Source organism: Ranitomeya variabilis, chromosome 3 (assembly GCF_051348905.1).
Source record: "Ranitomeya variabilis isolate aRanVar5 chromosome 3, aRanVar5.hap1, whole genome shotgun sequence".
In the NCBI taxonomy this organism is placed as follows: Eukaryota; Metazoa; Chordata; class Amphibia; order Anura; family Dendrobatidae; genus Ranitomeya; species Ranitomeya variabilis.
In genome coordinates this window covers 590,043,145-590,064,069 of record NC_135234.1, presented here as the reverse complement: position 1 = coordinate 590,064,069, position 20,925 = coordinate 590,043,145, and the positions used below count along the sequence as shown (strand labels likewise).

The following is a 20,925-nucleotide window of genomic DNA, read 5'->3' as shown; positions in this document are numbered from 1 at the left end:
GGAGGTGTGGAAATGGCCTTGGCTCCCTTTTGGATATCTGGTGGGGCTGCCCCTTGATTAGAACATTCTGGGACCAAGTGTTCTGAAATTATGGTTTGATCACAGGCAAGCACATCACCGGTACTCCGGAGATGGCATTGCTCTCCATGATTCCCGGTTCGGTGGGATCCCAAAAAAAGGACATCCTTAAATTTTGCCTAGCGGCTGCTAGGACGGTGATCCCCCGCCGATGGCGAGACCCGGTTCCCCCCGATGTTGTGGAGTGGTTTTCAGAATTTGAAACCATCTTTAGGATGGAGGAAATTGATGCAGACCTTTCACAGACAAGGGTCTCCTTTTTAGGTATCTGGACTGAATGGATTCTATTTAAAGATTCTGCTCGTTTCCCTGACCTGTTTACCTGAATACACCTGTCTATTCTACAGTCGATTACTAAGCTACTCTTCTTTTCGTGTTCTCATTTTATATTTCTTTTCTTGAGACCCACCTACGTGGGCTCCCCCCTCTATTTCCTCCTCTTTCTATCTCCCCCCTGGGTGAGCTGTTCACCTTCCACCAGCTCGGTGTGATAGGTCTGTACCATGATTTACCAGTTACTTTTATAATGTTACTATTTGCGTGCATGTCTCGCTCTAGGGGACATGGGCGAACTGATTTTAGGTATGCTTTCTTTTATTCACGGTAATGAAAGTCCTCGCCTGTTGCGGGGGCAAGGAGTTATTGCTTATATGTTAAAGTTACCGTTTTTTTTTTTTCTTTCTTTTATGTAAGATTTATGCAAGGTTTGTGAACAAGTGTTTTTTGTGTTACTCTTCTCGAATTGTATATTATAAGAAAAAGTACTTTGATCATTGTCGTAGTTTTCAACTACTGTTTTTCTTGTAAAATTCTCTTCTCTTTAATAAAAATATATTTACCCACAAAAGAGGCCAGCATAATATTACCCTCCATTATAGTATTCCTTAATTTGCATAAGAAATCAGTAGTATCCAAAACAAAAGATGTGGCTTTTTTAGTTAATGGACTTAGTACTCTATCCAAGAAGGCCCCAATATGACTAAAAATTGATCCACTCCCCGACACTATTGGCTGGCCAGGTTGATTATTCAGTGTCTTATGTATCTTTGGTAAAATGTACAATACTGGAGTAATTGGATTCTCAACTAATAAATATTTATATAGATTTTCATCTATTATCTTCTGATTTAATGCTCTATCCAAAATAACTTACATTTTTCCAGCAATAGCAAATTTGGGGTCTCCATAAATCCTGCTATATACCTTATCACCAGATAATTGTCTTCTTATTTCTGCTACATAGTTATTTGTATCCATGACGGTGACAGCACCACCCTTTTCAGCCGACTTGATGTTGATGCCGTTGTCATGGTCCAAAGCTTGTAAGGCAACCCTCTCTTTATTTGAAATATTAGGATATTTAAATTGGCCCCGGCTGTTTGAATCTTTAATTAACTCAATATCTTTATTCACTGCAGATATATATGCCTCCTTTTTCACAGTCCTGACCTAAACTGGTAGGACTTAATATGTGAGCTGCCGGCCACTGCAGGAGCTCCCAAAACTTCCACATTTGCATTTTTTTACCCCCCTGATGAATCCCCTGAATGGGGGAGGAAATGCATAGGGAGTCTAAATGGTATGGTGGGTACAATTTAGCAGTCTTACTCGGGGACTGCCCTTGTAAGGGCAGGAGCACTACAGGTGCATGAAAGAGGTTATCAGAAACTTTCCCCTTCCCCCTTGGATGCAAACAACTGATGTATGGGCTTCTGCAGATCTGCAATCTACAAAAAAGGACTTCAATTTTGGTGAGATCCAACCATAACCATTTATTATTGAGCACTGGTAACTTTTTAGCACTTTGCACTTCATCACTTTGGTTTGTTTGTTTGGATTTATTTAGTCAGTATTTTACATCAGTATTTGTAAGCCAAAACCAGTAGTAGGTGATAAATGCAGAAGTTGTGCATATGTTTCTATTATACTTTTTCTCTAATTGTTCCACTCCTGGTTTTGGCTTACAAATACCGATGTAAAATACTGACCAAATACTGCTAGTGTGACGGCAGCCTAAAAGTTATGTTTTAGTTCAATTTGTCTCTCCTGGCTAGTTCAGATAATTTTTGTGAGAAGACACTTAAGTGGGTCAAATAGACTGCGCTTTCTGCTGATTTCTATATTACCAATCTAATATATAAAGCTGAATGTGTGTGTGTATGTATGTATGTATGTATGTATGTGTGTATGTCCAGGATTGGCATCTGCACCGTCGCAGCTACAGTCACAAAATTTTGCACAATCACACGTCTTGACCCCGAGAGCGTCATAGGCTATGTTGTGAGGCAAAATTTTAACCCTGCGCGTTCCAATTCACCAAAGAATTTTGCCCCTATCTACATAATGGGGAAAAAGTGAAAGGAAAAGTGTTCGAGGCAAATTGACAGCTGCCAGATGTGAACAAGGGGGACTTAAAGAATGAGAGCGATGGTGCCAAAGAGTATATACTGTACAGTTGCTAAGGTGGGGCCCCGACATGGGATACTCACCACTAGTGTTGAGCATTCCGATACCGCAAGTATCGGGTATCGGCCGATACTTGCGGGTATCGGAATTCCGATACCGAGATCCGATACTTTTGTGGTATCGGGTATCGGTATCGAAACAACATTAATGTGTAAAATAAAGAATTAAAATAAAAAATATTGCTATACTCACCTCTCCGACGCAGCCTGGACCTCACCGAGGGAACCGGCAGCGTTCTTTGCTTAAAATGCGCGCATTTCCTGCCTCCCGTGACGTCACGGCTTGTGATTGGTCGCGTGCCGCCCATGTGGCCGCGACGCGACCAATCACAGCAAGCCGTGACGTAATTTTCAGGTCCTGAATGCCTATTTCTGCATTCAGGACCTGAAATTACGTCACGGCTTGCTGTGATTGGTCGCGTCGCGGTCACATGGGCGGCACGCAACCAATCACAAGCCGTGACGTAATTTTAAAATGCGCGCGTTTCCTGCCTCCCGTGACATCACGGCTTGTGATTGGTTGCGTCGCCCATGTGACCGCGACGCGACCAATCACATGCCGGAACGTAATTTTAAAATCCTGAATGCCTAGAATTAGGCATTGAGGACCTGAAAATTACGTCACGGCTTGCTGTGATTGGTCGCGTCGCGGCCACATGGGCGGCACGCAACCAATCACAAGCCGTGACGTCACGGAAGGAAGTAAACGCGCGCATTTTAAGCAAAGAACGCTGCCGGTTCCCTCGGTGAGGTCCAGGCTGCGTCGGAGAGGTGAGTATAGCAATATTTTTTATTTTAATTCTTTATTTTACACATTAATATGGATCCCAGGGCCTGAAGGAGAGTTTCCTCTCCTTCAGACCCTGGGAACCATCAGGAATACCGTCCGATACTTGAGTCCCATTGACTTGTATTGGTATCGGGTATCGGTATCGGATTAGATCCGATACTTTGCCGGTATCGGCCGATACTTTCCGATACCGATACTTTCAAGTATCGGACAGTATCGCTCAACACTACTCACCACACACGGGGATATGAACACACACACAAAATACGCCACACACTACCACGTGCTTGAACACATATACCACCCTTAGCATACATTTCACCACACATACACCAACCTCACACATAAAAGTCGAAACACAAAGTCGCCACTCAAAACTCCCCACGCGCAAAATTTGCTCATGCAAAACTCGCCACATGCAAAACTCGCCACACGTGCAAAACTCACCTCATGGAAAACTCGCCACACGCAAAACTTGCACATGCAGAAAAATTGCCACATGTACAAAAGTTGCAACACATGCAAAATTTGCACTTGCACATACTCAAAACACACCACACATGAAACTCATCACGCGTAAAACTTGCTGAACACAACTTGCTACACTAACCTGTCACATGCAACTCGACACACAAAAAGTTGCTACAGTTATGTCACCACACAAAACTCATCTCACAAAAGTCGCTACATGCATGTCGCCACACGCAACTCAACACACACAACTTGACACATGAAACTCGCCCTAAAACACACACAAGTCTGGTATTATCCTTCAAAAATAATAATCTGATTAATAAGCAGACAAACTACAAGAGCAACAAATGTTCCATATAGGAAATACGGCAGCTGTCAGTCACATGACCTGTCTATTATGTGTATGTGTGAGCTAATATATACTGATTAAGAACCTGTTTCCAAATGTAATTGGGCAACCATTTTGACAGGATGTGCCACAGGAGATGATGTTTTCATTCCAACAATTCCTCTCATTCCATCTAATTTGCCTTTTGATTTTAAACGCCTCCAGTTTCCTGTTCGACTGGCATTGGCTATGTCCATCAACAAGGCTCAGGGACAGTCCTTGAAAGTAGTTGGAATCTATTTACCAATCTCCATGCTTTTCTCATGGTCAACTTTATATGGCCTGCTCAAGAGTTGGAACAGCCAAAAATCTGTTTGTCTTTGCACCTGAAGGAAAAACTAAGAATGTCGTTTATCAAAAGGTTCTCAAATAAGTACTAGAAGATTACTTCACATTACTTGGCCAATTTAGTTAAATCTGTGTGGAATATCTCTGGTGTTGAAATATATGTTGTGAAATGCTTCTGTTAGCTTAGTTTTTGCCTTTTAATAATTACATTTCTATTTGTTTTGTGGTTTTTGTGTGCAGAATAAATTTTTGTTAACACATTCTATTTTGCTAACAGCAGTTATTAACCCGGGCGAAGCCGGGTAGTACAGCTAGTTATATATATTCCCCAAACTGCAGTCCTCTGTATCTCTAATCCACTTCTGCCTTTTCACCTCTTCTAGTTCCTCTTTAGTTTTATTCAATCTCATGCTTACTGTCTCTTTAAATTTACCAGAAGCCTCAAGGCCCAATACATCTTTGAGTTTACTTTCTGTATCCAATACAGTCACATTAAGTGTTGCAATTTCTGCCTGTAGAAACTCTATTTTCTACAAAATATATCCATACCATACTTATTGCATGGTGCAAAAAATGTTTTCACAAAAAACATCATCGCCAGAGAAAAGATTCAGATGAATATTAGATCTTAGACCTCTTGGAATTTTCCTATTCTTATAATACTCTCTGAGTGTTGTCAACTGTAGCTGAAGGGTAACAATACGTTTGGTTTCAAAACCATACTTGCGTTTAAGGTCCATTGGTGAAGGAACATTCAAGAATGTGGCATCTCCCTCTAAGATTCCAAGGATCCTCTCTTCGTCCTCCATGGTGTAACTGAAAACATCAGGCAAGGAAGCACTGCCACTGGATGTGACCATGATATAGAATAATAGTGCATGCTTAATCTGGTGATGAATAAAAATAAAAAAACAAAAAGCAGCAGAAAATTGCAATAGGGTGCAAAAACCTTCCAGGCATGCACCAAACCTTTACAATAGATCCTGGAAAATGAGGGCAGCACACCAATAGATGTAAAATTACGTGCAGATTATTGGCCTATGTGCGACATTTAGGTCCCAAGTGTGGACCTTTCTCAAGCAGTTTCAAAAGTGCAAGTGCATGATATTTTATAGCAAACAAGTCATTTAAACAATTTAGTGATAATTAATAAAATTACATATCATATTTAAGTTTTAAGAGACACATCAAAATGATGTGATCATTAATCCCGTGCATAAAGTGTTTCAATGTGCAATCAATCAAAAATACATACATATAGATCAATATTGATATCATAATCATAATTGGTGATCAATGACAGTTGTACATAGTTCATTAAAAGTATGACTCACCCCATTAATATTCAAAAACTGGCGCCGTGTCAATACGCAGGTCAGGAACTGCTTAGACCAAAACACAAGCTAATGATTCCACTCACAAATATACAGACATACCATTAAAGGTAGGGATGACTTACCTGTGCAAAAGCATTTTGTTGAGTGTAAACATGCTGAGAAAGATTTAAGATTCAGGATCATAGATCAAGTACCCCCATTGAGGAAACGTGGTGATAGCGTGAGATTACTTAAGATTAAAGAGCTGAAGTGGATCAAAAGACTCAAGACATTGAAACCTCTTGGTTTAAATGTGGATTATAAGCTCAGTATTACATTATAGGATTTGGTTTGCCCTTGTGTGTTTTTAAAAGGGTTCTCTTAAAGACTCCGTGTTGTAAATTAATAGATATATATATTTACTACTGTATAATTTTTTCTAATTTTAATTATTTTTTTTTTCTTTCAGATCAATTGATGGCCCCTTTTTTCATTTTGAATGTATGACTCCCATTTATATCTTCATGTAATAAAAATAAAATAAAATTTCATCTGATTGCATGATTTTTTTTAATTTATATCTTTACCTTCCAGCATGGATATATTGCTATTGACTATCTTGAGAGTTCTGTATATTAAATCATGTATGTGTATAATTTTTATCCAGTGGTGGAGTGTTGGTGTTTTGGATAATTACCCTATTGGGTGGAGGTTGAGAGTTGTACCCGCATATGGGGGCGGCTCTCCCACCGCCCTTTGGTGTTTTGGGTTACCTATCCCAGCCTTTGGTGGATGCCCCTGATACCATTAAGTTTTTTCCTTATACCTGATAACCACGGAGATGAACTATAAGTTCATTTAAAATGCCCCTAGTTTTGCCATATGTTTATAAATGTTGTGGGCAGTTGCATTTGATATGTCCATCTTTAGAATGGTACTTATGGTTCTGCAAAGCTTATAGAGCATGCGAGATTAATTTGCATTGAACTCTGGTATTTCTATACGCTGGCGCATGCGCAATTGCATGGACATCCTTAAAGATGTTGCCATAGGTTTCAAGAGATATCCGCACATGAGCAGAAGCCGTAGCTTGTGTTTTGGTCTAAGCAGTTCCTGACATGCGTATGGATTATGTAAGGTAAGGTTTAAACAATTTATTGTTCTTTGTAACCAATGATTTCTGCTAAGGCCTCTTTCACACGTCCAGATAATTCCGGTACCGGAGAAATCGGTACCGGAGTTATCTGTGTCCGTGTGCTCATGTGGCACATCAGTGTGGCACACGTGCAGCATCCGTGGGCCGCCTGAGGACCACACGGACCATGCAGGAGAGACAGCACTACACTAAGCGCTGTCACCCCCGCTGTGGTGCTGAAGGCGGCATTCATCTCTTCTCCCCGCAGGAGAGAAGAGATGAAAGATCAAGGTTTTTTTCATTTGTGTTAAAAATAAAGTTGCTGGGACCTCCCGCCTCCCATCCCCAGTGTGCCGCCCGGCCCCTTGCAGAAGAAATACTCACCCAGCTCCCGCGATGTCTCCTCTCTCCTCTCAGCGCCGGCAGCCTGTCCTGTGTGAGCGGTCACGTGGGACCGCTCATTACAGTGAGGAATATGCGCATATTCCTCACTGTAATGAGTGGTCCCACGTGACCACTCACACAGGACAAGGGGCCGGCGCTGAGAGGAGACATCGCGGGAGCTGGGTAAGTATTTCTTCTGCAAGGGGCCGGGCGGCGCACTGGGGATGGGAGGCGGTAGGTCCCAGCAACTTTATTTTTAACAAAAATGAAAAAAAAACTCGATCTTTCATCTCTTCTCTCCTGCGAGGAGAAGAGATGAATGCCTCCTTCAGCACCACAGCAGGGGGGACAGCGCTTACTGTAGCGCTGTCTCTCCTGCGGGCGGTACGTGCACACGGAGGAGAGTGCACACTGTTCTTCATGTGCACGTGTGCAGGACGTACTGCTGTACGTGCTGCCGGAGAAACACGGACATGTCTCCGTGTTTTGCACACGGAGACATGTGCATAGACCCACTAATTTGAATGGGTCTACGTGTGTCAGTGTCTCCGGTACGTGAGAAAACTGTCAGTACAAGTACCGGAGACACTGACGTGTGAAAGAGGCCTAACAGACAGTTAAAATAGAAATTGGATGACTTTGGATATAGGCTGACAAAAAATCCACTACTATATTGTGTAAACAGTTTTGCTGCAGACATATAGATTTACATTGTATTCAAATCACATACTTGCCAATTTATGGTTTGCTGTGTGATATTGCTGTATTAAATGTTCGCGTTTGCCATATATTTTAATGTTTACCAATCTGTGTGCAATAGGTTAGTTCAGTTGTTCTTGTGTGATTACATGCAATAAATAAACCTTTTTAAAGTACTTGTGGTTTTTTTCAATTTTCAGGTCGCATTTTCAGGTGTTTATTTTAAAAAAGGGGGCAGGACCACACATTTAGATTAATTCATAACCCCGATCAACACCCAAATTATTTCAGACCCCAGGCCAGAATTCAAAATTAATTTTGACCAAAAACTCAAAACTAATTCAGATCAATGAGACCAGGTAGACTAAATTAATAAGACACTGGACCAATCGGAAAAAAAAAATCAGAGCCCAGACAACTCCAATTAAAAAAAGTTAAAATTTTGTAAACGTAAAGAAAACAAGAATGTAATGATTTGGAAATCTCTCATAGCTGTATTTTATTCACAACAGCACAGAACACAGATCAAAAGTTGAATATTAGACATTTTTCCATTTCATTTAAAAAAAAAAAAAAAAAAACTCATTTAGAAAGTGATGGCAGCAAAAAAAAGTTGGAACATGGTCATGTCTACCATTGTGTTGTATCCCTTCTTCTTTAAAAGAGCAGTATGTAAATGTCTGATAAGTGAGAAAACCAATTTGTGGAGTTTTGGGAGTGGAATGCTGTACCATTGTTGTATAATGTAGTATTCTAGATGCCCTTCGGCTCTTTGTGCTAGATTTTTAGTTTCATAATTCACCAATTTTTTTTAGGTAAATGGTCTGGACTGCAGGCAAGCACGTTCATCACCAGAACTATTCTTTTGCAAAGTCATGCTGTTTTGATAGATGTTGTATGCGGTTTAGCATTGGCTTGCTGAAATATGAAGAAAAGTGGTCTAAATAGGGGCATATGTTGTTCTAAAACCTCTATATAATGCTTAGCATTACTAGTGCCTTTCAGTGTCTAAGATGACCCTGCAATGAGCGCTAATGCAATCCCACACCATCAGAAATGTAGGCTTTTGAAATGTACACTGACAACAAACTAGATGGTTCCTTTCCTCCTGAACTCACAGAACACGACGTCCTTGTTCTCCATAATATTCTTCAAATTTTAATTTGACCATAAAGCAGTTTTCTATTTTGCCTCAGTACATGTTAAATGAGCTATGGCAAAATGACAGCACTGCTTCTGGATCACTTCTTCTTTACATGATAGAGCTTTAACTTGCATTTGTAGATTGCATGGAGAACTGTGTTCAAAGAAATTTGCATGACCAAGTCATGCATGTTTTTAATATCATACTGCTTGAGGCCTGTAGATCATGAGCATCCAATTTTGACCATCTATCTTGTCCCATATGTAGAAGAATTTCTTCAGAATCTCTCAAACTTTTGATGATATTTTGCACTGTAGATAGTGGGATATTCAAATTCTTTTCAATTTTAGTTTGATTAAATAGTTCCATGTTTTTTGGACACAGTTGTTCACACATTGGTGAACGTCTGATCATCTTTGCTTTGGAGAGATTCTGCCTCTTTGAAACTTTTTGTTAATTGGGGCTATCATGATTGGTCTTGATTCTTCAGCCTTGCGTTAGGATCTTGTGCATATGGCCCAAAAAAGTGCATTAAGAAAATGAAATGGCCACATTATATTCTAGTAGCTGTTCATTTCTCTAAAGTTACCTGCTCAAAATGTTGTAAGCAGACGCAAGCAGGCTTCTTTTTAATTTTTGTGCCAGGCCCCTGTGTTTAGTACCAGTTGCACTGTGCTGAAGGCATTGCTAGCCCCTGTTTCTTTGTAAACTACTGTAAATACGTATATATGGTTCATGCAGGTTAACATTATTATCTCAGCACATGGATCAGATTTAATCATGCTTGTCTATATGTGGATGTATTGCAACCAAACTGTTTGTAACATTTACTGTTTTTGCAAATTACAGCTACGGGGGTGGGGGGGAATAAGTATTTGCTACACTGCCGATTTTGCAAGTTGGAGAGGCCTGTAACTTTTATTTTAGGTACACTTCAACTGTGAGAGACAGAATCTAAAAAAAATCCACAAAATCTCATTGTATGATTTTTACATAACTAATTTGAATTTTATTTCATGAAATAAGTATTTAATACAATAGAAAAACAGAACTTAATATTTGGTACAGAAACCTTTGCAATTACAGAGGTCAGGAATTTCCTGTAGTTCTTGATCAAGTTTGCACACTGCAGCAGGGAGTTTAGCCCACTCCTCCATAGAGATCGACTCCAGATCTTTGTGGTTTCGGGGCTGTCACTTGATAACATTGAGTTTCAGGTTCCTCAAAAGATTATCTAATGGGTTCAGGTCTGGAGACAGGCTAGGCTACTCTAAGACATTGAAATGCTTCTTACAGAGCCACTCCTTGGTTGCCCAGGCTGTGTTTTGGGTCATTGTCATGCTGAAATACCCAGCCATGACCCATCTTTAATGCTCTTACAAAATCTCATGATGCATGACCCCATCCATCCTCCTTTCAATGCGGTCCAGTCATCCTGTCACCTTTTCAGAAAAGCACCCGTAAAGTATAGTATTTCCTCATCATGCTTTATACTTGGGATGGGATTCTTGGGGTTGTATTCATCCTTCTTCTCCCTCCAAACACGGCGAGTGGAGTTAATACCAATAATTAATTTGTTCTCATCTGACCACATGACCTTTTCCCATGCTTCCTCTGGATCATCCAGATGGTTATGGGTGAACTTCAAATGGGCCTGGACATGTGCTGGTGTGAGCAAAGGGACCTTGCGTGCCCTTCAGGATTTTAATCCATGGCGGTGTAGTGTTTTACTAAAGGTAATGTCTGAGACTGGTCCCAGCTCTTTTCAGGTCATTGATCAGGTACTCCCCTGTAGTTCTGGGCTGATTCCTGACCTTTCTCACAATCATTCTTAACCCACGAGGCGAGATCTTGCATGGAGCCCCAGAAAGAGGAAGATTGACAGTTATCTTGTGCTTCTTCCATTTATTAACAATTGTGCCAACAGTTGTTGCCTTCTCACCAAGCTGTGTACCTATTGTCCTGTAGTCCATCCCAGCCTTGTGTAGGTCTACAATTTTGTCCCTGTGTCCTTAGATAGCTCTTTGGTCTTGACCATGATGGAGAGATTGGAAAATAATTGATTGAGTGTGTGAACAGGTATCTTTTATACAGGTAATGAGTTTAACCCCTTAGTGACCGGGCTAATTTTTTTTAAAATCGGACCAGTGTCACTTTATGTAGTAATAACTCTGAAATGCTTCAACACATCCCATTAATTTTGAGATTGTTTTTTCGTAACACATTATACTTTCTGATAATGGTGAACTTAAGTTGATATGTTTTGCTTAAATTTATAAAAATATCAGAAATGTGACAAAAATAAAAATATTTGATTATCCCTTTAATCCAGATAGTCATACCACAGAAAAACCTTAATAAATAACATTTCCCTCATGTTTGCTTTGCATCAGCACCATTTGTATAATGTTGTTTTATTTTGTTAGCATTTTAGAAGATTTAAAAATATAGCAGTAATTTTTCATTTTTTCAAGGTGATTTACAAAACTTATCTTTATTGGTACCAGTTTCATTTTGAAGTGACTTTGGGGGTTCTACATATTGGAAACCACCAAATTTGATATCATTTTAAAAACAGCACCCCTCAATGTATTCAAAATTGCTTTAACCCCTTAGTGACAGAGCCAATTTGCTGCTTAACCCCTCTCTGCCATCCAATGTACTATTCCGTCCATCTGACCTGGGACTTAATTCCCATGGGCAGAAAAGTACGTCACGTGCGATCAGCTGCACTCACAGGGGGAGCGCGGCCGGGTGTCAGCTGATTATCACAGCTGACACCCGGTACTAAGTACTAACTTTAACCCCCGGAACACTGCGATCAAGCAAGATCTCAGCGTTCCTGTAGCATAGAGAAGCATCGTGCAGGAAGGGGGCTCCCTGCATGCTTCCCTGAGACCGAGGGTCTCCACCCTGCAGGCCCCCGGATCCAAGATGGCCTTCCGGGTCCTGCAGTGAGGTGGCTTGTCAGCGCGGGCAAGCCTCCTTCACTGCTTGTCAGATCGCTGATCTGACACAGTGCTGTGCAAAGTGTCAAATTAGCGATCTGACTTTATACAGTGATGTCCCACCCTGGGACAATGTAAAAAGGTAAAAAAAATATATTATACTGTAAAATGAAAAAAATTCCTAAATAAAGAAAAAAAATAAATATTGTTCCAATAAATACATTTCTATATGTAAATAAAAAAAACTATCAAAGTGCACATATTTAGTATCGCTGCGTCTATAACAACCCGACCTATAAAACTGTCCCACTAGTTAACCCCTTCAGTGAACACCGTAAAAAAAAAAAAAAAAAGGCAAAAAACAATGCTTTATCATCATACCGCTGAAAAAAAAGTGGAATAACACGCGATCAAAAAGATAGATATAAGTAAACATGATACCGCTGAAAACGTCATCTTGTTCCGCAAAAAATGAGTCGCCATACAGCATCATCAGTTAAAAATTAAAAAGTTATAGCTCTCAAAATAAAGCGGTGCAAAAACAATTATTTTCTTATATAAAATTGTTTTTATTGTATAAAAGCGCCAAAACATAAAAAATGATATAAATGAGGTATCGCTGTAATTGTACTGACCGGAAGAATAAAACTGTCTTATCAATTTTAACACACGTGGAACGGTATAAATGCCCCACCCAAAAGAATTCATGAATTGTTGGTTTTTGTTCATTCTGCCTCCCAAAAATCGTAATAAAAAGCGATCAAAAAATGTCATGTGCTCGAAAATGGCACCAATAAAAACGACAACTCGTTCTGCAAAAAACAAGACCCGACATGACTCTGTGAGCCAAAATATGGAAAAATGATAGCTCTCAGAATGTGGTGATGCAAAAACTATTTTTTGCAATAAAAAGTGTCTTTTAGCATGTGACAGCTGCCAAACATAAAAACCCGCTATAAAAACGCTCTATAAATAGTAAATCAAACCCCCCTTTATCACCCCCTTAGGCTTCTTTTACACTTGCCATTTTTTTTGCAGCCTGTTTTTGCAGGCCATATTGCCATAATTTTCAAGGTCAGCTGCAAAAACGGGCCGCAAAAATCTTCTCGGATCACCGTTTTTCTGGTTTGGAACGGGTTTCGAAATCTCTAAAAAAAAAAAAAAAAAAACCGAGGAAATTGTCAAGGAACAATAAAGAAGAAAAAATCTCCAAAATAAAAATCCGCCCTTTCTCCAGTGCCATTTTCTTCTGGTCTTCAGAGTGTGCAGAGCTCTGTGTCCTTTGTTTGTCTCAAACTTTGGATTTCAGTTTTCTGAACATGTTGAGGCGTTCTGAAGATGATGTGATTCTGTGTTGGTTGCTTAACCAGCATTTAGAGCATGAGCAGAGAGCAGCAGCAGTACTTGCACCAAGGAGGCTGTTGTTGCACCCAATTCTGTCGCAGCGTTCGTGGAAGGGTCATTTTCATACGCTGTACAGTGACCTGCATCAGCACCCGGAGAAATTCTTTGCATACTGCCGTATGTCCGTGGCAGCTTTTGATTTGCTGTTGTCAGAGGAGTGGCGCTGGATAACCTTCAAGGATACCAGAATGCGCCGCTGCATTTCTCCGGAACAGTGGCATATTGAGACATTGAGGTAATGACTATCTTTTTTTAAATAACTAATTTAGGCTTTTAATGTTTCATAATACATTACTAATGTCTACCTCCCCCTTTTTTAAAATTACAGATTCCTTGCAACAGGCAAATCTTTTTCAGCACTTCATTTTGAGTTCCTGTTAGGGATTACTACAGTGTCCAAGATAGTTGCACATACCTGTTTGGTATTGTGTGACCGGCTAAAGGAAATTGTTTTAGCTCCACCAAAGCAGGAAGACTGGCTAGCTATAGCAGCAGACTTCCAAAAAACACCGCACAGTTTCCACACTGTATTGGTGCGCTGGACGGGAATCATATCCGGGTCAAAAAAACGGCCTTCTCTGGCTCCAAATTTTTAAGTTACAAACATTATTTTTCAATTGATCTAATGACTGTTGCTTACAGCAATTACAATTTTGTTATGGTCAGCATTGGGGCTTATGGGAGCATATCTGATGCAAGGATCTGGAGTTGCTCTCGAATTCAATACAATTTGAAGAACAACAAATTAAATGTACCTGAACCTGTTGCATTATCGGACTACACCACCACCAATTTCCATATGTCCTGATTGCTGATGAGGGTTTTGGACTCTCCCCAAATCTAATGCAGCCTTTTCCCCGACGATCTTTAAATTCATGGAAGAGGATCTTTAATTATATACTTACTAGAATTCGAAGGTACGTTGAGTGTGCCTTTGGGATCCTGTCGGGAAAGTCGCATGTACTCATGAGCTGCTTGGAAGTAGGACCAGAGAGTGCAACAAATATTGTAAAAGCGTGTGTGGTGATACACAATTTTGTTCGGCGTAATGAAGTTAACCAAGACCACTTGTTTTCTGTTGAAACTCCGTCGGACAGCAATATCAATCAGCATCAGCAAGTTAATTGTGGATGCCCTGCTGCAGCCACAATTATAATTCGAGAGAATTTTGCAGATTATTTTGTGTCTTCCCAGGGAGCCGATTCCTGGCAGCAGGCAGCCATTTCATCAAATGAATATTAGGACCAAAAGTGTGTAAAAACAATAAAAAATAGTTAGTTTGCGGCATTCACATTCTCTATTAAGTAGTTAGGTTAGGGATCCACAACACAATGAGGAGCGATGACGCTGGCTTGTGGGCTAAAGGACGTTAATACAGTTGGTAGTCAAAAGATTACTGATCATGCTTCAATATATAATCAGTAAAGAGGCTATGCAACCTTTAAGATTCTTTCTAATGCCTCACTTAGAACAGTTACATGATTTCTGTCCCAGTGTGTGTAGAAGCATATGAAAATCTTCAGCTTTGCAAGTGGTGAGTATTTGTGTTATGATCCTAGTGGCTGAGGATCACAAAATGGACTAGCTAAGTTTATGAACATAGACACGAGCTCTAGGGAGGTGGTAACTGGACTGACCGCAAACCTGATCCTAACCAACACACTAAAGGTAGCCGGTGAACGTGCCTAAAATCCTGGACGTCTCGACGCAGCCTGAGAAACTATCTACTCCTGGAAGGAAAGTAAGACCTCACTTGCCTCAAGAGAAATCTCCCCAAAGATATAGGAAGCCCCCAACAAATAATAACGGTGAGGTAAGGGGAAAACACAAACGTAGAAATGAAAACAGATTCAGCAAATGAGGCCCGCTAGTACTAGATAGCAGAAGACAGATAGGGAACTGTGCGGTCAGTAAAAAACCCTATGCAAAATATCCACGCTGAGAATACAAGAACCCCCACACCAGCTAACGGTGTGAGGGGAGAAACTCAGCCCCCTAGAGCTACCAGCAAGCAAGGAAATCACATATTAGCAAGCTGGACAAGAAACAAAAATAAACCAAGAAACATATGACCACTGATGGTCAAAAAAATGAACCAAGCAAAACTTAGCTTCTCTTGAAGAGACTGATAACGAAGGACTGCAGGAGAGCTCCAAAATAGCACTGAAGACATTGACATCAGGCAACAACTGAGAGTCCAGGTGAACTAAATAGGAAACCAGCTAACAGATAACGAGACAGCTGATCAGCCTCAGACCTGCAGAATGACACAAAGAACCACCAGAGGGAGCCCAAAGACAGCACTCACACAGTACCAGTTGTGACCACAAGAGGGAGCCCAAAAATAGAGTTCACAACAGTACCCCCCCTTGAGGAGGGGTCACCGAACCCTCATCAAAACCCCCAGGGCAATCAGGATGAGCCACATGGAAGGCATGAACCAAATCGGCCGCATGAACATCAGAAGCGACAACCCAGGAATTATCCTCCTGACCATAGCCCTTCCACTTAACCAAATACTGAAGCCTCCGTCTAGAAATACGAGAATCCAAGATCTTCTCCACCACGTACTCCAATTCGCCCTCAACCAGCACCGGAGCAGGGGGTTCAACAGAAGGAACCACAGGCACAACATACCTCCGCAACAAAGACCTATGGAACACGTTATGAATGGCAAACGACGCTGGGAGGTCCAAACGAAATGACACCGGGTTAAGGATTTCCAAAATCTTATAAGGACCGATGAAGCGAGGCTTGAATTTAGGAGAGGAAACCTTCATAGGAACATACCGAGAAGACAGCCATACCAAATCCCCAACAAGAAGTCGGGGACCCACACCGCGACGGCGGTTGGCAAAGCGCTGAGCCTTCTCCTGTGACAACTTCAAATTGTCCACCACATGGTTCCAAATCTGTTGCAACCTATCCACCACAGAATCCACCCCAGGACAGTCAGAAGGCTCAACCTGACCCGAGGAAAAACGAGGATGAAAACCAGAATTGCAGAAAAAAGGCGAAACCAAAGTAGCAGAACTAGCCCGATTATTAAGGGCAAACTCGGCCAACGGCAAAAATCACCCAATCATCCTGATCAGCAGAAACAAAACATCTTAAATAAGTTTCCAAGGTCTGATTAGTTCGCTCGGTTTGGCCATTCGTCTGAGGATGGAAGGCCGACGAAAAAGATAAATCAATGCCCATCTTCGCACAAAAGATCCGCCAAAATCTGGACACAAACTGGGATCCTCTGTCAGACACAATATTTTCAGGAATGCCGTGCAAGCGAACCACATTCTGAAAAAATAGAGGAACCAAATCGGAGGAGGAAGGCAACTTAGGCAAGGGCACCAAATGGACCATTTTGGAAAAACGATCACACACCACCCAGATGACAGACATTCTCTGAGAGACTGGAAGATCCGAAATAAAATCCATGGAAATGTGCGTCCAAGGCCTCTTCGGGACAGGCAAAGGCAAAAGCAAACCGCTGGCATGAGAACAGCAAGGCTTAGCCCGAGCACAAATCCCACAGGACTGCACAAAGGAACGCACATCCCGCGACAAGGAAGGCCACCAGAAGGACCTAGCCACCAAATCTCTGGTACCAAAAATCCCAGGATGGCCTGCCAACACCGAAGAATGAACCTCGGAAATAACTCTGCTGGTCCATCTATCTAGGACAAACAGTCTCTCTGGTGGGCAACGGTCAGGTCTATCCGCCTGAAATTTCTGCAGCACTTGTCGCAAATCTGGGGAAATGGCAGACAAAATCACTCCCTCTCTGAGGATACCAGCCGGCTTTGAAACTCCCGGAGAGTCAGGCACAAAACTCCTAGAAAGAGCATCAGCCTTCACGTTCTTCGAACCAGGCAGGTACGAGACCACGAAATCGAAACGGGAGAAAAACAACGACCAACGAGCCTGTCTAGGATTCAGCCGCTTGGCAGACTCGAGAAATCAGATTTTTGTGATCAGTTAAGACCACTACACGATGCTTAGCTCCCTCGAGCCAATGTCGCCACTCCTCAAATGCCCACTTCATAGCCAACAACTCCCGATTACCAACATCATAATTCCGCTCGGCAGGTGAAAACTTTCTTGAAAAGAAAGCACAAGGCTTCATCACAGAGCAATCAGAGCTTCTCTGTGACAAAACAGCCCCTGCTCCAATCTCAGAAGCATCAACCTCGACCTGAAAAGGAAGAGAGACATCAGGCTGACACAAAACTGGAGCCGAAGAAAACCGGCGCTTCAGCTCCCGAAAGGCTTCCACGGCCGCAGGAGACCAATTAGTCACATCAGAACCCTTCTTGGTCAAATCCGTCAAGGGTTTAACCACGCCAGAAAAATTAGCAATGAAGCGACGGTAAAAATTAGCAAAACCCAAGAATTTCTGAAGACTCTTAACAGATGTAGGCTGAGTCCAGTCATGAATAGCCTGAACCTTGACTGGGTCCATCTCAATAGTAGAAGGAGAAAAAATAAAACCCAAAAAGGAAACCTTCTGTACTCCGAAGAGACATTTTGAGCCCTTCACAAATAAGGCATTAGCACGCAGGACCTGAAATACCATCCTGACCTGCTTCACATGGGACTCCCAGTCCTCAGAAAAGACCAAAATGTCATCCAGATACACAATCATAAATTTATCCAGATATTCTCGGAAGATGTCATGCATGAAGGACTGGAACACAGAAGGAGCATTAGAGAGTCCAAAAGGCATCACCAAGTACTCAAAATGGCCTTCGGGCGTATTAAATGCTGTTTTCCATTCATCCCCCTGCTTAATGCGCACAAGGTTATACGCACCACGGAGATTTATCTTGGTGAACCAACTGGACCCCTTAATCCGAGCAAACAGATCAGACAACAATGGCAAAGGATACTGAAATTTGACCGTGATTTTATTTAGAAGACGATAATCTATACAAGGTCTCAAAGAACCATCCTTCTTGGCCACAAAAAAGAATCCTGCACCAAGAGGGGAGGAGGACGGGTGAATATGTCCCTTCTCTAAAGACTCCTTTATATAGCTCCGCATTGCGGCATGTTCTGGTACAGACAAATTAAAAAGTCGTCCCTTAGAGAACTTACTACCAGGAATCAAATTTATAGCACAATCACAATCCCTGTGAGGAGGCAGGGCACCGGATCTGGGCTCATCAAATACATCCTGGTAGTCCGACAAAAACTCAGGGACCTCAGAAGGAGTGGAAGAAGCAATTGATACCAAAGGAGCATCGCCATGAATCCCCTGGCAACCCCAACTTGACACAGACATAGCTTTCCAATCCAGAACTGGATTATGGGCCTGCAGCCATGGCAGACCCAACACGACAACATCATGCAAATTATGCAGCACAAGAAAGCGAATCACCTCCTGATGCACAGGAGTAATGCACATGGTCACTTGAGTCCAATATTGAGGCTTATTCTCAGCCAATGGTGTAGCATCAATTCCCCTCAGTGGAATAGGGAATTCCAAAGGCTCCAGGACAAAACCACAGCGCCTGGCAAACGACAAATCCATCAGATTCAGGGCAGCACCTGAATCCACAAAAGCCATAACCGAGTAGGATGACAAAGAACAAATTAAAGTAACAGACAAAATGAATTTAGGCTGTATAGTACCAATGGTGACAGGTTTAGCGATTTTTTTAACGCGCTTAGAGCATGCTGAGATAACATGAGTTGAATCACCACAGTAAAAGCACAACCCATTTTGACGTCTATGATTTTGCCGCTCAATTCTGGTCAGAACTCGGTCACATTGCATAGACTCAGGTCTCTGTTCAGAAAACACCGCCAGATGGTGCGCAGATTTGCGCTCCCGCAAACGCCGATCAATCTGAATGGCCAAAGCCATTGAGTCATTCAGACTTGCAGGCGTGGGGAACCCCACCATAACATTCTTAATGGCTTCAGAAAGACCCTCTCTGAAATTTGCAGCCAGGGCACACTCATTCCATTGAGTAAGCACCGACCATTTCCGAAATTTTTGACAATACACCTCAGCTTCATCCTGGCCCTGAGAAAGAGACAGCAAGGCATTTTCAGCCTGGTTCTCAAGATTAGGCTCCTCATAAAGCAATCCAAGCGCCAGAAAAAACGCATCCACATTCAGCAATGCAGGATCTCCTGGCGCCAGGGAGAAGGCCCAATCTTGAGGGTCGCCACGTAACAGGGAGATAACAATTTTAACTTGCTGAGCAGAATCACCAGAGGAACGAGGTCTCAAAGATAGAAATAATTTACAATTATTCTTAAAATTCAGAAACCTAGATCTATCTCCAGAAAACAACTCAGGAATAGGTATTTTTGGCTCTGACATAGGGCTATGAACAACAAAATCCTGAATGCTTTGCACCCTTGCAGCAAGATGATCCACACTAGAAGTCAGACTCTGAATATCCATGTCTGCAGCTGAACACAAAACCACCCAGAGATTAAGGGGATGAGAGAAGCTGGACAGACTGCAGCAAAGATAGAGAGGAAAAAAAAAAAAAATTGTACTCAGGGCTTCTCTTATCCCACTTCTGCGATGCATTAAACACTTTTTGGCCTGCTGTACTTTTATGATCCTAGTGGCTGAGGATCACAAAACGGACTAGCTAAGTTTATGAACATAGACACGAGCTCTAGGGAGGTGGTAATTGGACTGACCGCAAACCTGATCCTAACCAACACACTAAAGGTAGCCGGTGAACGTGCCTAAAATCCTGGACGTCTCGACGCAGCCTGAGAAACTATCTACTCCTGGAAGGAAAGTAAGACCTCACTTGCCTCAAGAGAAATCTCCCCAAAGATATAGGAAGCCCCCAACAAATAATAACGGTGAGGTAAGGGGAAAACACAAACGTAGAAATGAAAACAGATTCAGCAAATGAGGCCCGCTAGTACTAGATAGCAGAAGACAGATAGGGAACTGTGCGGTCAGTAAAAAACCCTATGCAAAATATCCACGCTGAGAATACAAGAACCCCCACACCAGCTAACGGTGTGAGGGGAGAAACTCAGCCCCCTAGAGCTACCAGCAAGCAAGGAAATCACATATTAGCAAGCTGGACAAGAAACAAAAATAAACCAAGAAACATATGACCACTGATGGTCAAAAAAATGAACCAAGCAAAACTTAGCTTCTCTTGAAGAGACTGATAACGAAGGACTGCAGGAGAGCTCCAAAATAGCACTGAAGACATTGACATCAGGCAACAACTGAGAGTCCAGGTGAACTAAATAGGAAACCAGCTAACAGATAACGAGACAGCTGATCAGCCTCAGACCTGCAGAATGACACAAAGAACCACCAGAGGGAGCCCAAAGACAGCACTCACACAGTACCAGTTGTGACCACAAGAGGGAGCCCAAAAATAGAGTTCACAACATATTTGTGTATGTCAACATGTGGCGGC

General features: G+C 41.9%; 1 pseudogene; it reads right to left on the bottom strand.

The window, feature by feature from the left end:
* LOC143817740 (piwi-like protein 1) overlaps positions 1–20,925 on the bottom strand; it is a 78,052-nt pseudogene that overhangs the window by 15,431 nt on the left and 41,696 nt on the right.